The sequence below is a fragment of the Cajanus cajan genome, chromosome 2, assembly GCF_000230855.2.
Source record: "Cajanus cajan strain Asha chromosome 2, NIPB_CcT2T_4, whole genome shotgun sequence".
Taxonomy (NCBI): Eukaryota; Viridiplantae; Streptophyta; class Magnoliopsida; order Fabales; family Fabaceae; genus Cajanus; species Cajanus cajan.
This window is the reverse complement of record NC_138518.1, coordinates 13,821,732-13,841,051: the sequence shown is the minus strand read 5'-3', so window position 1 is coordinate 13,841,051 and position 19,320 is coordinate 13,821,732. Positions and strand designations below refer to the sequence as shown.

Sequence of the window (19,320 nt, the reverse complement as noted above, 5' to 3'; positions counted from 1 at the left end):
CTTTTAAGTTCTTTAATAAAAAAATATATTTTTGTACTCTACCATGATTTTCAAATCATGTTTGTTATCCACAGGAAAAACAATCCATTCAAATTACAGAATTTACAATGCTAGTGGTGCTTGACAATCTTTAGTGACGTCTTAGCATGCATCCTCAATTGTTTTGAAATATAAAATATTGTGAGTTTTAAACTTGGTTAAACACTTTATTATCATTCAATTTTTCCTTTGGGGCCTTTAATTTAAATTTAGTTAGTAGTCGAACTACAACGCATGTGCAATATATTTGTGTTATAAATTATAATTGTATAGTCTACATGTGATTTCATTTACGCAGGCATGCTTATTATATGGTAACGTACTTTATATATCCTACATATTTTGATAATAAAATAAAAATTATTATCTCATTGAGACACTTCCTCCCTTTTTCTTCTCATTTAACCACATGGTTTCATATTTATTATTTTTCTCACTTTTTTATTTCTTATTATGAACGCAATTAGAGTAGATCCAATGAATTGTTATTGCATTGGTAGTCATATTTTCTTAATATTTAAAATTTCGGTGTTGTGTGCCTGAAATTAAATTGAACATACATTCTTGCCAAGACCACATTACATTATATACTAGGCTGCACAATCAAACATTATTCTAAATTTTAATTTTATTCAAAAATTTAATTACCATACTTGTATGTTGTTAGACTATAGAATAAATTCTTTTTGTAATCAGGATAACGTAGATTTTAGTGTATAGAATTGGAAGAATGGAAATTCATGACACTTTTATTTGTGACTCAGAAAATGTGACGATTGTAAATGTATGTCCGTGTTACATAAATGCAATGTAAGCCTATTTGGGTTTCGACTGGTTGAACTTGGCCTTGAGAGAAAAAAATGGACTCAACAGGTCGCTTGCACGGCTAATCTAGTCGGGCCGTTGTCAGCACCAGCTACACCAAATGCTTCTTTTGTCACTGCAAACCCGCAACTACTTTTTCCAACGCACGCTGCTTCCACCACAGACCGACTATCAGTAGCTTCCCAAGAGCCCTGCTCAAAAGAGCCACACTTTCCTTTTGGGTTTCCAAAGCTAGCGAATTGGATTTGTGAGATTACTTGTCCACCTTGGCATGATAGCTCTAACAACGCACCTTCATGGACATGAGCACAAATGGTTCCTGTTGTGACTGTTTGGAAGGAAACGTTTTGAGGGTTTCCACCTATCTCTTCAAACAAAACCAATGCGTTCTTGTCACTGTTTAAGAACGACCTTGGCACATGGTACCACCTTTGTGATGGATTGCCACAGTTGGTGTTGCACTTTTCTGTTACGTAACTTCCGCGGTAGTCACAAGTGTCAGTGCATCCATTGGTAGCAGTAATCCAAGAAGGCCAATAACGACCAATGCTATGACCATTCACCCAAGCATGTCCTTTACCCAAGCCTTACAAGTCCACCACCACGGGGTTTGTTCCATAAGGAGCTTCAAAGTCTGCTTTATACCAAGTCATGGGTTTACCAACAGGATAGGATGAATTAGCGTGCCATGATACACCGATGTGTGGTTGCAGATCATAGAGACGTTTTCTTTCCCCGTTCAAACCAATCTTGTAAGACCAAAGGTTGGTTGACAAATCCATAGTCACGTTGTTCTTCCCAATTAATTGAACAGGACCGCCTGTTATACCGATCTTTATCTTATCGAACCCTGCCCCGTAATTTGCAAGCCCCACGGTGGCACTAAGCAAAGCTATGATGTTTGTTCCCTTCTTTAAAGAGACTTGTTTCTCGTACGTGAAGTTGCTTCCCCACTGGCTAAATTTGTATCCAACATACCTTCTATTAACATAAGCATGGAGCGTATGACCCATGGTGTCCACACGAAGAGTTGCATTGCTCCAAATGGAGGTGTCGTTGATATCGACGTTGGTCATGTACCACAGGTAGTCACTGGCATCCAAAGTTAGGTCCTTTTGCTCGAGAAGCTGGTTTGCATTGAGACTGCCCTTTCCAAGCAAGGCATCTTTCTTTCGCTCCGGTGCCCACCCCCAAGTTAGCTTACCAGAAGCATCATCACTCTTTTTCACCATTACTGAGGTCTGGCTGTTAACCTTTGCGGTGTTGAAAACTTCTTTGTTGCAACCGTCAAGAATGGTCACGGACCAAGCAGGGACAAAGTATTTACCATCCTGTTGTAAGTCAACATTTGCATCTGTGTTACTGTTTGTATTGCTGAGGAAACAAAACCTTGCCCCGCCAGCACCGGTGTATGTTGTCAGTGTGACCGCATTTCCTAAATCCTTGTCAATCCTTGTTGCATTAGTGAGGATCTTTTCCCCCAATTTTATTGCTGCATCAAGTTGCTTAAGATGTCCCCATTTGGGTTGATTCAAATTCCCATACTCATCAAGTGGTGCATCGTAGTCGTAAGATGTTGTGATATATGGGCCTCCTGCTGTGCGACCAAAGTTGGTTCCTCCATGGTACATGTAGTAGTTATTGAGTACACCGCCATTTTGGAAGAACCGTGCAACAGAGAAAGCTGAATCTTCAGCACTTCTGTGGGGGACCCTCTCACCCCACTTTTGGAACCATCCAATCCAATTTTCAGTGAACATTTTGGGACTCTTGGGGTTATTGGGTTGAAAATTGTCACAGTATTACCCGTTGCAAGTATTGATCATAGGCTGGGGAGCATCGTGTTGTTGACACATGATCCATGGGACACCGATATTTTGTGCTACAGCCATTTGCGCACACCATTTGATATATGATTTCCCCGCATCTCCGTAACCCCACATGATGTTTCCGTATTCATTCTCAATTTGAGCAAGAATAATGGGTCCTCCTTGCGATGCAAACAAATTTGCTTCTTTGATCATGTCCACAATCTTTGTAGTGAAGGTTTGCATTTCGTCCTTGTAGACCGAGTTATCTGTTCTTAGCTCAATCCCCGGCATATTGTGGAGCCACAATGGAAAACCTCCATAGTTCCATTCTGCACAAACATAAGGACCAATCCTTAAAATGGCATACAAACCAGCCTCTTGGACTAGCTTGAAAAATTTGATAAAATCCAAATTTCCTGAGAAATCGTATTCACGTCGAACAGGCTCATGACGGTCCCAAAATACGTAACTTTCAATGGCATCAAGGCCTCCATCCTTGGCCTTTTGAATGATGTCTGGCCACATCTCCACTGTGCTTCGTGGATAATGGACAGAACCAGAAAAAATAAGACGCCTTTCCCCGTTAATAATGAGAGCATTTGCATCATATGTGACCTCTGTGGCAAAGCATGAGCGTAACGCTGCCAGGCTCAACAAGAGAATCCCGACCCAAGATGAGAAACCCATTGCAAATAGGTATGAAAATTCAATATTTTTTATTGCCTAGATGAAATAGACGTGGGGGGTTTTATAGCAACGTTAGCAAGTTATAACAGCTAATGAATAACAAAGTTGTTCTTGTCGTCGTCATTTTCGAATGAATCAACTATTATTAGTTGGTAACTGTGGTAAAGATATGTAAGAAAGGATGAGCACGTTCCAAATATGGATGAAATTTCCTTTAACTCCTTTAATCCTTATCCTTGAGAAGCATGGCCTAAACCAACCTTGTTGTACTTTTGAAATCCTTGCGTGTGCGTGAGATGTCGAGGTTGTTGCAAATGATAAGTCGTAAGACGTGACACTCTGTGATGCGATGGTCGTTTATTCCCCCCCCCCCCCCAATCTTTTAAATTTGCCATATTAATTCCAATATTTGAACAATGATATATAATTCAATATGTTCAAGTTTTGGATCCATTTATTTTTTAATTGGGATTAATGATTCACTCGGGTTAGGCATTTAATAGGAACCCATTGATGGGGTTCCTTTGTTGATTTCTAAATAAGGTGTGGAGGAAATGTTTAGTTAACTAAATTTATTATGAGAAACCTAAGTTTATTTACAGATTGAGAGATGGATATAAGCTGTGAAAATGAAGAGATTTAGTATGTGCAAAGTATTTTATTGCAATGATATTAATTTAAAATAAGTGTAATTTCATTAATTCTTTATGTTGAAATTTTTAAGAGAAATTAAACTGATAATTAATGTTGAAACTAAGGATTAATGCAGTGACCAAATGACCAGGAACTTAATAACATGGGTAGAGCAAAAACTAAATACAAAAAATTTACTAATTTCTACTATACGAAATCATCTATAACCAATAGCATGAGATGTAGGGGTGGGCATGGTTTGGATTACCATATAAATAAAATAAATAAATAAAAGGCATTGAAAGTGTGCTAGGCTTTGACCCAAACTCTTAATTTTTTTTGAAAAAAAATACGGTTTAATTTTTAAAACCAGTTTAAAAATGCTTTGAAACATTAAGAATCGGTTTTGGAATGTAAATTGGTTTGACACCCATATTTAAAAGTCAATTTAAAAATAAAGATATTTTAAAATCTCATAACAAAATTTTACACCAGTTTCAAATCAAATTTTCTTTCAAAAACTACATTTGAAAACTTTTTTCTCGAATGTTAGCTTTCAAAATTTGTATAAAAAGAAAGAGGGTGTGGTGGGCATATTCGTCACATATTTTTATTTTCATTTTTATCTTTGTAAAAAAAGTTTAACAAATAAGTATTATAATAATTTATAACATAACAAGTACCCAACACACCCACAAATTAATGCTTATTGCTACTAGCTTTCTACATGGCAATCGGCAACGCGCCACCTAAATATTGTTACAAAAACATGTACTATTGTTTTAACTGTGTCAACATGTAGTTTTGAATATAATTAATACTTAAAATAATTGTGAATGAATATGCTGAAAATAATGTTTACTCAAACAAAAATAAATACTTTTTATTAGTAGAAATTTTTATTACATTAAAACAAAAAGCATGAAAATATTTTGATAACGATTATTCTTAATTTTGTTTAAATTTCTTATTCTAATAAATGTTGTATTAAACGATATTTATTTTCATAAGATCATCATATCTTTTAAGTTCTTCAATAAAAAAATATATTTTTGTACTCTACCATGATTTTCAAATCATGTTTGTTATCCACGGGAAAAACAATCCATTCAAATTACAGAATTTACAATGCTAGTGGTGCTTGACAATCTTTAGTGACGTCTTAGCATGCATCCTCAATTGTTTTGAAATATAAAATATTGTGAGTATTAAACTTGGTTTGAAACACTTTATTATCATTCAATTTTGCCTTTGGGGCCTTTAATTTAAATTTAGTTAGTAGTCGAACTACAATGCATGTGCATTATATTTGTGTTATAAATTATAATTGTATAGTCTACATGTGATTTCATTTACGCGGGCATGCTTATTATATGGTAACGTACTTTATATATCCTACATATTTTGATAATAAAATAAAAATTATTATCTCATTGAGACACTTCCTCCCTTTTTCTTCTCATTTAACCACAGGGTTTCATATTTATTATTTTTCTCACTTTTTTATTTCATATTATGAACGCAATTAGAGTAGATCCAATGAATTCTTATTGCATTGGTAGTCATATTTTCTTAATATTTAAAATTTCGGTGTTGTGTGCCTGAAATTAAATTGAACATACATTCTTGCCAAGACCACATTACATTATATACTAGGCTGCACAATCAAACATTATTCTAAATTTTAATTTTATTCAAAAATTTAATTACCATACTTGTATGTTGTTAGACTATAGAATAAATTCTTTTTGTAATCAGGATAACGTAGATTTTATTGTATAGAATTGGAAGAATGGAAATTAATGACACTTTTATTTGTGACTCAGAAAATGTGACGATTGTAAATGTATGTCCGTGTTACATAAATGCAATGTAAGCCTATTTGGGTTTCGACTGGTTGAACTTGGCCTTGAGAGAAAAAAATGGACTCAACAGGTCGCTTGCACGACTAGTCTAGTAGGGCCGTTGTCAGCACCAGCTACACCAAATGCTTCTTTTGTCACTGCAAACCCGCAACTACTTTTTCCAATGCACGCTGCTTCCACCACAGACCGACTATCAGTAGCTTCCCAAGAGCCCTGCTCAAAAGAGCCACACTTTCCATTTGGGTTTCCAAAGCTAGCGAATTGGATTTGTGAGATTACTTGTCCACCTTGGCATGATAGCTCTAACAACGCACCTTCATGGACATGAGCACAAATGGTTCCTGTTGTGACTGTTTGGAAGGAAACGTTTTGAGGGTTTCCACCTATCTCTTCAAACAAAACCAATGTGTTCTTGTCACTGTTTAAGAACGACCTTGGCACATGGTACCACCTTTGTGATGGATTGCCACAGTTGGTGTTGCACTTTTCTGTTACGTAACTTCCGCGGTAGTCACAAGTGTCAGTGCATCCATTGGTAGCAGTAATCCAAGAAGGCCAATAACGACCAATGCTATGACCATTCACCCAAGCATGTCCTTTACCCAACCCTTGCAAGTCCACCACCACGGGGTTTGTTCCATAAGGAGCTTCAAAGTCTGCTTTATACCAAGTCATGGGTTTACCAACAGGATAGGATGAATTAGCGTGCCATGATACACCGATGTGTGGTTGCAGATCATAGAGACGTTTTCTTTCCCCGTTCAAACCAATCTTGTAAGACCAAAGGTTGGTTGACAAATCCATAGTCACGTTGTTCTTCCCAATTAATTGAACAGGACCGCCTGTTATACCGGTCTTTATCTTATCGAACCCTGCCCCGTAATTTGCAAGCCCCACGGTGGCACTAAGCAAAGCTATGATGTTTGTTCCCTTCTTTAAAGAGACTTGTTTATCGTACGTGAAGTTGCTTCCCCACTAGCTAAATTTGTATCCCGCATACCTTCTATTAACATAAGCATGGAGCGTATGACCCATGGTGTCCACACGAAGAGTTGCATTGCTCCAAATGGAGGTGTCGTTGATATCGACGTTGGTCATGTACCACAGGTAGTCACTGGCATCCAAAGTTAGGTCCTTTTGCTCGAGAAGCTGGTTTGCATTGAGACTGCCCTTTCCAAGCAAGGCATCTTTCTTTCGCTCCGGTGCCCACCCCCAAGTTAGCTTACCAGAAGCATCATCACTCTTTTTCACCATTACTGAGGTCTGGCTGTTAACCTTTGCGGTGTTGAAAACTTCTTTGTTGCAACCGTCAAGAATGGTCACGGACCAAGCAGGGACAAAGTATTTACCATCCTGTTGTAAGTCAACATTTGCATCTGTGTTACTGTTTGTATTGCTGAGGAAACAAAACCTTGCCCTGCCAGCACCGGTGTATGTTGTCAGTGTGACCGCATTTCCTAAATCCTTGTCAATCCTTGTTGCATTAGTGAGGATCTTTTCCCCCAATTTTATTGCTGCATGAAGTTGCTTAAGATGTCCCCATTTGGGTTGATTCAAATTCCCATACTCATCAAGTGGTGCATCGTAGTCGTAAGATGTTGTGATATATGGGCCTCCTGCTGTGCGACCAAAGTTGGTTCCTCCATGGTACATGTAGTAGTTATTGAGTACACCGCCATTTTGGAAGAACCGTGCAACAGAGAAAGCTGAATCTTCAGCACTTCTGTGGGGGACCCTCTCACCCCACTTTTGGAACCATCCAATCCAATTTTCAGTGAACATTTTGGGACTCTTGGGGTTATTGGGTTGAAAATTGTCACAGTAGTACCCGTTGCAAGTATTGATCATAGGCTGGGGAGCATCGTGTTGTTGACACATGATCCATGGGACACCGATATTTTGTGCTACAGCCATTTGCGCACACCATTTGATATATGATTTCCCCGCATCTCCGTAACCCCACATGATGTTTCCGTATTCATTCTCAATTTGAGCAAGAATAATGGGTCCTCCTTGCGATGCAAACAAATTTGCTTCTTTGATCATGTCCACAATCTTTGTAGTGAAGGTTTGCATTTCGTCCTTGTAGACCGAGTTATCTGTTCTTAGCTCAATCCCCGGCATATTGTGGAGCCACAATGGAAAACCTCCATAGTTCCATTCTGCACAAACATAAGGACCAATCCTTAAAATGGCATACAAACCAGCCTCTTGGACTAGCTTGAAAAATTTGATAAAATCCAAATTTCCTGAGAAATCGTATTCACGTCGAACAGGCTCATGACGGTCCCAAAATACGTAACTTTCAATGGCATCAAGGCCTCCATCCTTGGCCTTTTGAATGATGTCTGGCCACATCTCCACTGTGCTTCGTGGATAATGGACAGAACCAGAAAAAATAAGACGCCTTTCCCCGTTAATAATGAGAGCATTTGCATCATATGTGACCTCTGTGGCAAAGCATGAGCGTAACGCTGCCAGGCTCAACAAGAGAATCCCGACCCAAGATGAGGAACCCATTGCAAATAGGTATGAAAATTCAATATTTTTTATTGCCTAGATGAAATAGAAGTGGGGGGTTTTATAGCAACGTTAGCAAGTTATAACAGCTAATGAATAACAAAGTTGTTCTTGTCGTCGTCATTTTCGAATGAATCAACTATTATTAGTTGGTAACTGTGGTAAAGATATGTAAGAAAGGATGAGCACGTTCCAAATATGGATGAAATTTTCTTTAACTCCTTTAATCCTTATCCTTGAGAAGCATGGCCTAAACCAACCTTGTTGTACTTTTGAAATCCTTGCGTGTGCGTGAGATGTCGAGGTTGTTGCAAATGATAAGTCGTAAGACGTGACACTCTGTGATGGGCTGGTCGTTTATTCCCCCCCCCAATCTTTTAAATTTTCCATATTAATTCCAATATTTGAACAATGATATATAATTCAATATGTTCAAGTTTTGGATCCATTTATTTTTTAATTGGGATTAATGATTCACTCGGGTTAGGCATTTAATAGGAACCCATTGATGGGGTTCCTTTGTTGATTTCTAAATAAGGTGTGGAGGATATGTTTAGTTAACTAAATTTATTATGAGAAACCTAAGTTTATTTACAGATTGAGAGATGGATATAAGCTGTGAAAATGAAGAGATTTAGTATGTGCAAAGTATTTTATTGCAATGATATTAATTTAAAATAAGTGTAATTTCATTAATTCTTTATGTTGAAATTTTTAAGAGAAATTAAACTGATAATTAATATTGAAACTAAGGATTAATGCAGTGACCAAATGACCAGGAACTTAATAACATGGGTAGAGCAAAAACTAAATACAAAAAATTTACTAATTTCTCCTATACAAAATCATCTATAACCAATAGCATGAGATGTAGGGGTGGGCATGGTTTGGATTACCATATAAATAAAATAAATAAATAAAAGGCATTGAAAGTGTGCTAGGCTTTGACCCAAACTCTTAATTTTTTTTGAAAAAAAATACGGTTTGTTAATTTTTAAAACCAGTTTAAAAATGCTTTGAAACATTAAGAATCGGTTTTGGAATGTAAAATGGTTTGACACCCATATTTAAAAGTCAATTTAAAAATAAAGATATTTTAAAATCTCATAACAAAATTTTACACCAGTTTCAAATCAAATTTTCTTTCAAAAACTACATTTGAAAACTTTTTTCTCGAATGTTAGCTTTCAAAATTTGTATAAAAAGAAAGAGGGTGTGGTGGGCATATTCGTCACATATTTTTATTTTCATTTTTATCTTTGTAAAAAAAGTTTAACAAATAAGTATTATAATAATTTATAACATAACAAGTACCCAACACACCCACAAATTAATGCTTATTGCTACTAGCTTTCTACATGGCAATCGGCAACGCGCCACCTAAATATTGTTACAAAAACATGTACTATTGTTTTAACTGTGTCAACATGTAGTGTTGAATATAATTAATACTTAAAATAATTGTGAATGAATATGCTGAAAATAATGTTTACTCAAACAAAAATAAATACTTTTTATTAGTAGAAATTTTTATTACATTAAAACAAAAAGCATGAAAATATTTTGATAATGATTATTCTTAATTTTGTTTAAATTTCTTCTTCTAATAAATGTTGTATTAAACGATATTTATTTTCATAACATCATCATATCTTTTAAGTTCTTCAATAAAAAAATATATTTTTGTACTCTACCATGATTTTCAAATCATGTTTGTTATCCACGGGAAAAACAATCCATTCAAATTACAGAATTTACAATGCTAGTGGTGCTTGACAATCTTTAGTGACGTCTTAGCATGCATCCTCAATTGTTTTGAAATATAAAATATTGTGAGTATTAAACTTGGTTTGAAACACTTTATTATCATTCAATTTTGCCTTTGGGGCCTTTAATTTAAATTTAGTTAGTAGTCGAACTACAATGCATGTGCATTATATTTGTGTTATAAATTATAATTGTATAGTCTACATGTGATTTCATTTACGCGGGCATGCTTATTATATGGTAACGTACTTTATATATCCTACATATTTTGATAATAAAATAAAAATTATTATCTCATTGAGACACTTCCTCCCTTTTTCTTCTCATTTAACCACAGGGTTTCATATTTATTATTTTTCTCACTTTTTTATTTCATATTATGAACGCAATTAGAGTAGATCCAATGAATTCTTATTGCATTGGTAGTCATATTTTCTTAATATTTAAAATTTCGGTGTTGTGTGCCTGAAATTAAATTGAACATACATTCTTGCCAAGACCACATTACATTATATACTAGGCTGCACAATCAAACATTATTCTAAATTTTAATTTTATTCAAAAATTTAATTACCATACTTGTATGTTGTTAGACTATAGAATAAATTCTTTTTGTAATCAGGATAACGTAGATTTTATTGTATAGAATTGGAAGAATGGAAATTAATGACACTTTTATTTGTGACTCAGAAAATGTGACGATTGTAAATGTATGTCCGTGTTACATAAATGCAATGTAAGCCTATTTGGGTTTCGACTGGTTGAACTTGGCCTTGAGAGAAAAAAATGGACTCAACAGGTCGCTTGCACGGCTAGTCTAGTAGGGCCGTTGTCAGCACCAGCTACACCAAATGCTTCTTTTGTCACTGCAAACCCGCAACTACTTTTTCCAATGCACGCTGCTTCCACCACAGACCGACTATCAGTAGCTTCCCAAGAGCCCTGCTCAAAAGAGCCACACTTTCCATTTGGGTTTCCAAAGCTAGCGAATTGGATTTGTGAGATTACTTGTCCACCTTGGCATGATAGCTCTAACAACGCACCTTCATGGACATGAGCACAAATGGTTCCTGTTGTGACTGTTTGGAAGGAAACGTTTTGAGGGTTTCCACCTATCTCTTCAAACAAAACCAATGTGTTCTTGTCACTGTTTAAGAACGACCTTGGCACATGGTACCACCTTTGTGATGGATTGCCACAGTTGGTGTTGCACTTTTCTGTTACGTAACTTCCGCGGTAGTCACAAGTGTCAGTGCATCCATTGGTAGCAGTAATCCAAGAAGGCCAATAACGACCAATGCTATGACCATTCACCCAAGCATGTCCTTTACCCAACCCTTGCAAGTCCACCACCACGGGGTTTGTTCCATAAGGAGCTTCAAAGTCTGCTTTATACCAAGTCATGGGTTTACCAACAGGATAGGATGAATTAGCGTGCCATGATACACCGATGTGTGGTTGCAGATCATAGAGACGTTTTCTTTCCCCGTTCAAACCAATCTTGTAAGACCAAAGGTTGGTTGACAAATCCATAGTCACGTTGTTCTTCCCAATTAATTGAACAGGACCGCCTGTTATACCGGTCTTTATCTTATCGAACCCTGCCCCGTAATTTGCAAGCCCCACGGTGGCACTAAGCAAAGCTATGATGTTTGTTCCCTTCTTTAAAGAGACTTGTTTATCGTACGTGAAGTTGCTTCCCCACTAGCTAAATTTGTATCCCGCATACCTTCTATTAACATAAGCATGGAGCGTATGACCCATGGTGTCCACACGAAGAGTTGCATTGCTCCAAATGGAGGTGTCGTTGATATCGACGTTGGTCATGTACCACAGGTAGTCACTGGCATCCAAAGTTAGGTCCTTTTGCTCGAGAAGCTGGTTTGCATTGAGACTGCCCTTTCCAAGCAAGGCATCTTTCTTTCGCTCCGGTGCCCACCCCCAAGTTAGCTTACCAGAAGCATCATCACTCTTTTTCACCATTACTGAGGTCTGGCTGTTAACCTTTGCGGTGTTGAAAACTTCTTTGTTGCAACCGTCAAGAATGGTCACGGACCAAGCAGGGACAAAGTATTTACCATCCTGTTGTAAGTCAACATTTGCATCTGTGTTACTGTTTGTATTGCTGAGGAAACAAAACCTTGCCCTGCCAGCACCGGTGTATGTTGTCAGTGTGACCGCATTTCCTAAATCCTTGTCAATCCTTGTTGCATTAGTGAGGATCTTTTCCCCCAATTTTATTGCTGCATGAAGTTGCTTAAGATGTCCCCATTTGGGTTGATTCAAATTCCCATACTCATCAAGTGGTGCATCGTAGTCGTAAGATGTTGTGATATATGGGCCTCCTGCTGTGCGACCAAAGTTGGTTCCTCCATGGTACATGTAGTAGTTATTGAGTACACCGCCATTTTGGAAGAACCGTGCAACAGAGAAAGCTGAATCTTCAGCACTTCTGTGGGGGACCCTCTCACCCCACTTTTGGAACCATCCAATCCAATTTTCAGTGAACATTTTGGGACTCTTGGGGTTATTGGGTTGAAAATTGTCACAGTAGTACCCGTTGCAAGTATTGATCATAGGCTGGGGAGCATCGTGTTGTTGACACATGATCCATGGGACACCGATATTTTGTGCTACAGCCATTTGCGCACACCATTTGATATATGATTTCCCCGCATCTCCGTAACCCCACATGATGTTTCCGTATTCATTCTCAATTTGAGCAAGAATAATGGGTCCTCCTTGCGATGCAAACAAATTTGCTTCTTTGATCATGTCCACAATCTTTGTAGTGAAGGTTTGCATTTCGTCCTTGTAGACCGAGTTATCTGTTCTTAGCTCAATCCCCGGCATATTGTGGAGCCACAATGGAAAACCTCCATAGTTCCATTCTGCACAAACATAAGGACCAATCCTTAAAATGGCATACAAACCAGCCTCTTGGACTAGCTTGAAAAATTTGATAAAATCCAAATTTCCTGAGAAATCGTATTCACGTCGAACAGGCTCATGACGGTCCCAAAATACGTAACTTTCAATGGCATCAAGGCCTCCATCCTTGGCCTTTTGAATGATGTCTGGCCACATCTCCACTGTGCTTCGTGGATAATGGACAGAACCAGAAAAAATAAGACGCCTTTCCCCGTTAATAATGAGAGCATTTGCATCATATGTGACCTCTGTGGCAAAGCATGAGCGTAACGCTGCCAGGCTCAACAAGAGAATCCCAACCCAAGATGAGGAACCCATTGCAAATAGGTATGAAAATTCAATATTTTTTATTGCCTAGATGAAATAGACGTGGGGGGTTTTATAGCAACGTTAGCAAGTTATAACAGCTAATGAATAACAAAGTTGTTCTTGTCGTCGTCATTTTCGAATGAATCAACTATTATTAGTTGGTAACTGTGGTAAAGATATGTAAGAAAGGATGAGCACGTTCCAAATATGGATGAAATTTTCTTTAACTCCTTTAATCCTTATCCTTGAGAAGCATGGCCTAAACCAACCTTGTTGTACTTTTGAAATCCTTGCGTGTGCGTGAGATGTCGAGGTTGTTGCAAATGATAAGTCGTAAGACGTGACACTCTGTGATGGGCTGGTCGTTTATTCCCCCCCCCCCAATCTTTTAAATTTTCCATATTAATTCCAATATTTGAACAATGATATATAATTCAATATGTTCAAGTTTTGGATCCATTTATTTTTTAATTGGGATTAATGATTCACTCGGGTTAGGCATTTAATAGGAACCCATTGATGGGGTTCCTTTGTTGATTTCTAAATAAGGTGTGGAGGATATGTTTAGTTAACTAAATTTATTATGAGAAACCTAAGTTTATTTACAGATTGAGAGATGGATATAAGCTGTGAAAATGAAGAGATTTAGTATGTGCAAAGTATTTTATTGCAATGATATTAATTTAAAATAAGTGTAATTTCATTAATTCTTTATGTTGAAATTTTTAAGAGAAATTAAACTGATAATTAATATTGAAACTAAGGATTAATGCAGTGACCAAATGACCAGGAACTTAATAACATGGGTAGAGCAAAAACTAAATACAAAAAATTTACTAATTTCTCCTATACAAAATCATCTATAACCAATAGCATGAGATGTAGGGGTGGGCATGGTTTGGATTACCATATAAATAAAATAAATAAATAAAAGGCATTGAAAGTGTGCTAGGCTTTGACCCAAACTCTTAATTTTTTTTGAAAAAAAATACGGTTTGTTAATTTTTAAAACCAGTTTAAAAATGCTTTGAAACATTAAGAATCGGTTTTGGAATGTAAAATGGTTTGACACCCATATTTAAAAGTCAATTTAAAAATAAAGATATTTTAAAATCTCATAACAAAATTTTACACCAGTTTCAAATCAAATTTTCTTTCAAAAACTACATTTGAAAACTTTTTTCTCGAATGTTAGCTTTCAAAATTTGTATAAAAAGAAAGAGGGTGTGGTGGGCATATTCGTCACATATTTTTATTTTCATTTTTATCTTTGTAAAAAAAGTTTAACAAATAAGTATTATAATAATTTATAACATAACAAGTACCCAACACACCCACAAATTAATGCTTATTGCTACTAGCTTTCTACATGGCAATCGGCAACGCGCCACCTAAATATTGTTACAAAAACATGTACTATTGTTTTAACTGTGTCAACATGTAGTGTTGAATATAATTAATACTTAAAATAATTGTGAATGAATATGCTGAAAATAATGTTTACTCAAACAAAAATAAATACTTTTTATTAGTAGAAATTTTTATTACATTAAAACAAAAAGCATGAAAATATTTTGATAATGATTATTCTTAATTTTGTTTAAATTTCTTCTTCTAATAAATGTTGTATTAAACGATATTTATTTTCATAACATCATCATATCTTTTAAGTTCTTCAATAAAAAAATATATTTTTGTACTCTACCATGATTTTCAAATCATGTTTGTTATCCACGGGAAAAACAATCCATTCAAATTACAGAATTTACAATGCTAGTGGTGCTTGACAATCTTTAGTGACGTCTTAGCATGCATCCTCAATTGTTTTGAAATATAAAATATTGTGAGTATTAAACTTGGTTTGAAACACTTTATTATCATTCAATTTTGCCTTTGGGGCCTTTAATTTAAATTTAGTTAGTAGTCGAACTACAATGCATGTGCATTATATTTGTGTTATAAATTATAATTGTATAGTCTACATGTGATTTCATTTACGCGGGCATGCTTATTATATGGTAACGTACTTTATATACCCTACATATTTTGATAATAAAATAAAAATTATTATCTCATTGAGACACTTCCTCCCTTTTTCTTCTCATTTAACCACAGGGTTTCATATTTATTATTTTTCTCACTTTTTTATTTCATATTATGAACGCAATTAGAGTAGATCCAATGAATTCTTATTGCATTGGTAGTCATATTTTCTTAATATTTAAAATTTCGGTGTTGTGTGCCTGAAATTAAATTGAACATACATTCTTGCCAAGACCACATTACATTATATACTAGGCTGCACAATCAAACATTATTCTAAATTTTAATTTTATTCAAAAATTTAATTACCATACTTGTATGTTGTTAGACTATAGAATAAATTCTTTTTGTAATCAGGATAACGTAGATTTTATTGTATAGAATTGGAAGAATGGAAATTAATGACACTTTTATTTGTGACTCAGAAAATGTGACGATTGTAAATGTATGTCCGTGTTACATAAATGCAATGTAAGCCTATTTGGGTTTCGACTGGTTGAACTTGGCCTTGAGAGAAAAAAATGGACTCAACAGGTCGCTTGCACGGCTAGTCTAGTCGGGCCGTTGTCAGCACCAGCTACACCAAATGCTTCTTTTGTCACTGCAAACCCGCAACTACTTTTTCCAATGCACGCTGCTTCCACCACAGACCGACTATCAGTAGCTTCCCAAGAGCCCTTCTCAAAAGAGCCACACTTTCCTTTTGGGTTTCCAAAGCTAGCGAATTGGATTTGTGAGATTACTTGTCCACCTTGGCATGATAGCTCTAACAACGCACCTTCATGGACATGAGCACAAATGGTTCCTGTTGTGACTGTTTGGAAGGAAACGTTTTGAGGGTTTCCACCTATCTCTTCAAACAAAACCAATGTGTTCTTGTCACTGTTTAAGAACGACCTTGGCACATGGTACCACCTTTGTGATGGATTGCCACAGTTGGTGTTGCACTTTTCTGTTATGTAACTTCCGCGGTAGTCACAAGTGTCAGTGCATCCATTGGTAGCAGTAATCCAAGAAGGCCAATAACGACCAATGCTATGACCATTCACCCAAGCATGTCCTTTACCCAACCCTTGCAAGTCCACCACCACGGGGTTTGTTCCATAAGGAGCTTCAAAGTCTGCTTTATACCAAGTCATGGGTTTACCAACAGGATAGGATGAATTAGCGTGCCATGATACACCGATGTGTGGTTGCAGATCATAGAGACGTTTTCTTTCCCCGTTCAAACCAATCTTGTAAGACCAAAGGTTGGTTGACAAATCCATAGTCACGTTGTTCTTCCCAATTAATTGAACAGGACCGCCTGTTATACCGGTCTTTATCTTATCGAACCCTGCCCCGTAATTTGCAAGCCCCACGGTGGCACTAAGCAAAGCTATGATGTTTGTTCCCTTCTTTAAAGAGACTTGTTTCTCGTACGTGAAGTTGCTTCCCCACTGGCTAAATTTGTATCCCGCATACCTTCTATTAACATAAGCATGGAGCGTATGACCCATGGTGTCCACACGAAGAGTTGCATTGCTCCAAATGGAGGTGTCGTTGATATCGACGTTGGTCATGTACCACAGGTAGTCACTGGCATCCAAAGTTAGGTCCTTTTGCTCGAGAAGCTGGTTTGCATTGAGACTGCCCTTTCCAAGCAAGGCATCTTTCTTTCGCTCCGGTGCCCACCCCCAAGTTAGCTTACCAGAAGCATCATCACTCTTTTTCACCATTACTGAGGTCTGGCTGTTAACCTTTGCGGTGTTGAAAACTTCTTTGTTGCAACCGTCAAGAATGGTCACGGACCAAGCAGGGACAAAGTATTTACCATCCTGTTGTAAGTCAACATTTGCATCTGTGTTACTGTTTGTATTGCTGAGGAAACAAAACCTTGCCCCGCCAGCACCGGTGTATGTTGTCAGTGTGACCGCATTTCCTAAATCCTTGTCAATCCTTGTTGCATTAGTGAGGATCTTTTCCCCCAATTTTATTGCTGCATGAAGTTGCTTAAGATGTCCCCATTTGGGTTGATTCAAATTCCCATACTCATCAAGTGGTGCATCGTAGTCGTAAGATGTTGTGATATATGGGCCTCCTGCTGTGCGACCAAAGTTGGTTCCTCCATGGTACATGTAGTAGTTATTGAGTACACCGCCATTTTGGAAGAATCGTGCAACAGAGAAAGCTGAATCTTCAGCACTTCTGTGGGGGACCCTCTCACCCCACTTTTGGAACCATCCAATCCAATTTTCAGTGAACATTTTGGGACTCTTGGAGTTATTGGGTTGAAAATTGTCACAGTAGTACCCGTTGCAAGTATTGATCATAGGCTGGGGAGCATCGTGTTGTTGACACATGATCCATGGGACACCGATATTTTGTGCTACAGCCATTTGCGCACACCATTTGATATATGATTTCCCCGCATCTCCGTAACCCCACATGATGTTTCCGTATTCATTCTCAATTTGAGCAAGAATAATGGGTCCTCCTTGCGATGCAAACAAATTTGCTTCTTTGATCATGTCCACAATCTTTGTAGTGAAGGTTTGCATTTCGTCCTTGTAGACCGAGTTATCTGTTCTTAGCTCAATCCCCGGCATATTGTGGAGCCACAATGGAAAACCTCCATAGTTCCATTCTGCACAAACATAAGGACCAATCCTTAAAATGGCATACAAACCAGCCTCTTGGACTAGCTTGAAAAATTTGATAAAATCCAAATTTCCTGAGAAATCGTATTCACGTCGAACAGGCTCATGACGGTCCCAAAATACGTAACTTTCAATGGCATCAAGGCCTCCATCCTTGGCCTTTTGAATGATGTCTGGCCACATCTCCACTGTGCTTCGTGGATAATGGACAGAACCAGAAAAAATAAGACGCCTTTCCCCGTTAATAATGAGAGCATTTGCATCATATGTGACCTCTGTGGCAAAGCATGAGCGTAACGCTGCCAGGCTCAACAAGAGAATCCCGACCCAAGATGAGGAACCCATTGCAAATAGGTATGAAAATTCAATATTTTTTATTGCCTAGATGAAATAGACGTGGGGGGTTTTATAGCAACGTTAGCAAGTTATAACAGCTAATGAATAACAAAGTTGTTCTTGTCGTCGTCATTTTCGAATGAATCAACTATTATTAGTTGGTAACTGTGGTAAAGATATGTAAGAAAGGATGAGCACGTTCCAAATATGGATGAAATTTCCTTTAACTCCTTTAATCCTTATCCTTGAGAAGCATGGCCTAAACCAACCTTGTTGTACTTTTGAAATCCTTGCGTGTGCGTGAGATGTCGAGGTTGTTGCAAATGATAAGTCGTAAGACGTGACACTCTGTGATGGGCTGGTCGTTTATTCCCCCCCCCCCCCCCAATCTTTTAAATTTTCCATATTAATTCCAATATTTGAACAATGATATATAATTCAATATGTTCAAGTTTTGGATCCATTTATTTTTTAATTGGGATTAATGATTCACTCGGGTTAGGCATTTAATAGGAACCCATTGATGGGGTTCCTTTGTTGATTTCTAAATAAGGTGTGGAGGATATGTTTAGTTAACTAAATTTATTATGAGAAACCTAAGTTTATTTACAGATTGAGAGATGGATATAAGCTGTGAAAATGAAGAGATTTAGTATGTGCAAAGTATTTTATTGCAATGATATTAATTTAAAATAAGTGTAATTTCATTAATTCTTTATGTTGAAATTTTTAAGAGAAATTAAACTGATAATTAATATTGAAACTAAGGATTAATGCAGTGACCAAATGACCAGGAACTTAATAACATGGGTAGAGCAAAAACTAAATACAAAAAATTTACTAATTTCTCCTATACAAAATCATCTATAACCAATAGCATGAGATGTAGGGGTGGGCATGGTTTGGATTACCATA

The 19,320-nt window shown here is 37.0% G+C and overlaps 4 pseudogenes; all 4 read right to left on the bottom strand.

Moving 5' to 3' along the window:
- Positions 1–800: 800 nt before the first annotated feature.
- On the bottom strand, positions 801–3,343 carry LOC145955252 (beta-galactosidase 7 pseudogene; annotated as a pseudogene).
- A 2,580-nt stretch (positions 3,344–5,923) lies between these two features.
- On the bottom strand, positions 5,924–8,417 carry LOC145954741 (beta-galactosidase pseudogene; annotated as a pseudogene).
- Positions 8,418–10,537: 2,120 nt separating this feature from the next.
- LOC145954175 (beta-galactosidase 7 pseudogene) lies at positions 10,538–13,363 on the bottom strand (annotated as a pseudogene).
- Positions 13,364–15,558: 2,195 nt separating this feature from the next.
- Positions 15,559–18,760, bottom strand: LOC145954174 (beta-galactosidase 7 pseudogene; annotated as a pseudogene).
- Between the last annotated feature and the right edge of the window lie 560 nt (positions 18,761–19,320).